Source organism: Chrysochloris asiatica, unplaced genomic scaffold, assembly GCF_000296735.1.
Source record: "Chrysochloris asiatica unplaced genomic scaffold, ChrAsi1.0 scaffold00068, whole genome shotgun sequence".
Lineage (NCBI taxonomy): Eukaryota > Metazoa > Chordata > Mammalia > Afrosoricida > Chrysochloridae > Chrysochloris > Chrysochloris asiatica.
In genome coordinates, this window is record NW_006408586.1 from 6,205,746 (window position 1) to 6,208,173 (window position 2,428).

General features: G+C 36.4%; 1 pseudogene; it reads right to left on the bottom strand.

The window, feature by feature from the left end:
- Window positions 1-740: 740 nt before the first annotated feature.
- Window positions 741-1,548, bottom strand: LOC102812786 (annotated as a pseudogene).
- Between the last annotated feature and the right edge of the window lie 880 nt (window positions 1,549-2,428).

The following is a 2,428-nucleotide window of genomic DNA, read 5'->3' on the forward strand; positions in this document are numbered from 1 at the left end:
TCAGCCTTTACAACATCATGTAATTCTGAAACATTCCTTCCAGCCCCCACCCACCTTTTCCAGTGGGAATCTACTGAAAGGATCCTCTTGGAAGCAGCACAGGAGTAGAGGCAGAGGGTGTTAACTACATGTCTGAGAAGATGGAGATTGTGTGTATGGGTGGGGGGGAGGTGAGTGAGTAGGAACAAGGGGGAAAGAAAAATGACAAGCAAATATGGAAAAAATAACCACCACTGCCACCAAAATATTCTGCCCCAGGATGAGAGAATACACCCTACAGCTGTTAGCAGGGTTCAGCATTTTTTGCATATTTACATATACCAAGTATTTCCAAACAGACTTTTGTTTGTCTTAAAATCCCACACAGAGATGTCTGGTAAAACTGTCACTGTGGAAAGCTATTTTCTTGGGGATGTTTGCAAAGCTGTTTTTAAGATTCTGTCTGTACATCTTAAGCTGACTGGAGGAGTCATGGCCATTAATCACATTATAGTAAAATCTGAAGAAGTCCATATATTCATCAGACAATATTCAGAACAGAATATCCAGAGTAAATAAAGCATCTGGTTGTTTCTAATCATTTAAAAAATATTTAGTTAAATGAAAAAATAAAACACAGACCACTTTCCAGTTACACCTAGTTATCTCTGAAATTACCTAGGCATGATTGATTGTAAACTGCAAATGATTCTAACCTACTCCTTTTTATATTAAACTTTGTTCCAAAAGTATTTTCTTATTTAATATAAATAAATAAACAAAACATTGGATAGATTTCTCATGTAGCTATTTTCTTTTGGAAATATAAAACCCCACAAAACCACACATGGTCCATTTGAAAAAGATTAGAGAATTTCCAACAGAAGGAATGGAGTACTTTAGAGTTGTATTTTCCTTTTAGCAAGAACTACAAGAAAAGGATAGAGTGTCATGCTTAAAAGGGAACAGATTTTGTATATTTTGGCAAGATATTAAATCCTCTGTTGCTATATTTGGCTCTGTGCAAATAGTCTCTTGTACAAGTGCAAAGCAAAGATCAATGCTGGTGTTCATTCAGTCACAGCCAAACTTGGTATGGAAAGTAAAACAGTTGTAGCTGAGTGTTGTTTCTAACTGAATCTTGTAGTTCACTTATTGATTAGCAGCATTACAAACCATGGATCCCTACTGCATACGGTATGTGTAATAAAAGAGTTTTTGCCTTTTCATAACATTTCCCCACTCCTTAACTGATAGCAGATGTAATGATTTAATCTGGATAAAAGTGTAAATTCACGTCAATGTGGTCTTATATAGATATTTAGTCAAATGAGATGCTTAAGGACTTAGGACTTCACAGAATGGGCATATGTTCCCTAAAAAGGAAGCAAAATCAATTAAATGGTAGTTGGTTGTCCCCAGAGAAAACACACTTCAGCTAGGAAGAATCCACACCAGATGTCTAGCTCTCCACCCTCCAGAATGCCTCCCTTACATAAATACCACATAGCTCTTTGTATACTGAGGCAACATATTAACCACGTAAAGTGTTTGGATTAGTGACAGGAAATTTCATCAAAAGCAATTACTTTTCACAAAAAACATGAACATCACACAAATGTCCATGCAAATAGTAAGCCTTGCTAGTTTTGAATGCAGTGAAATATTCAGTCCATGCAGATAAAATATGAAGATACTGATAAAAAAAAATGATTGACATTCAATACTAACTGTTGTGGATAGAAAAATGGGAACTCATAAGGTTCACATCTCTATCCCCATGATTATGTTACCTTACAAGGCATCACAAGGGTCCTTAAAACTGAAAAAGAGAATTAGAGAAGGTCAAAGTAATGTGAAGTAGAAGGACTGTTGGTTATTGCTGACTTTGAACATGAAGGCAGGGGGCCAAGAGCCAAGGAATCTAGAAGCTGGAAAAAGCAAGGAAATGGATTCTCCCCAAGAGCATCCAGAAAGAATGCAGCCTACACTTTGATTTTGGCCCAGAGAGACTGGTGCAGAACATCTGGCTACAAACTGTAAGATAATAAATTTGTGTTGTTTTAAGCTATTAAGTTTGTGGTTATTATTATTTTTTCACAGCAGCCATAGAAAACACAAGCATAGTTTAAATGTGACTGGCAGTTAAGAATCCTGTGCGAAGTTATTTCACCTATAATGCTGGAGGGCTAACTAATTTACTTATTTTCAGATTTTTGCACTTTCCTGCTGATACAATACAAAAATAAAACACCCATGTAAGGACATTCTAGCTTCTCAATATCAATGAATTGTGGGAAAGTTTTGTTTTTCCTAGTAATCAAGGCAAATTCTGATGTGCCACGGTAAGATATGCACTGGACTGCTAGCCACAATGTCAGTGATTCAAATCCATCAGCAGATCATCAGAAAAACTATTGTTGTTAAGTGCCATCAAGTCAATTCAGAC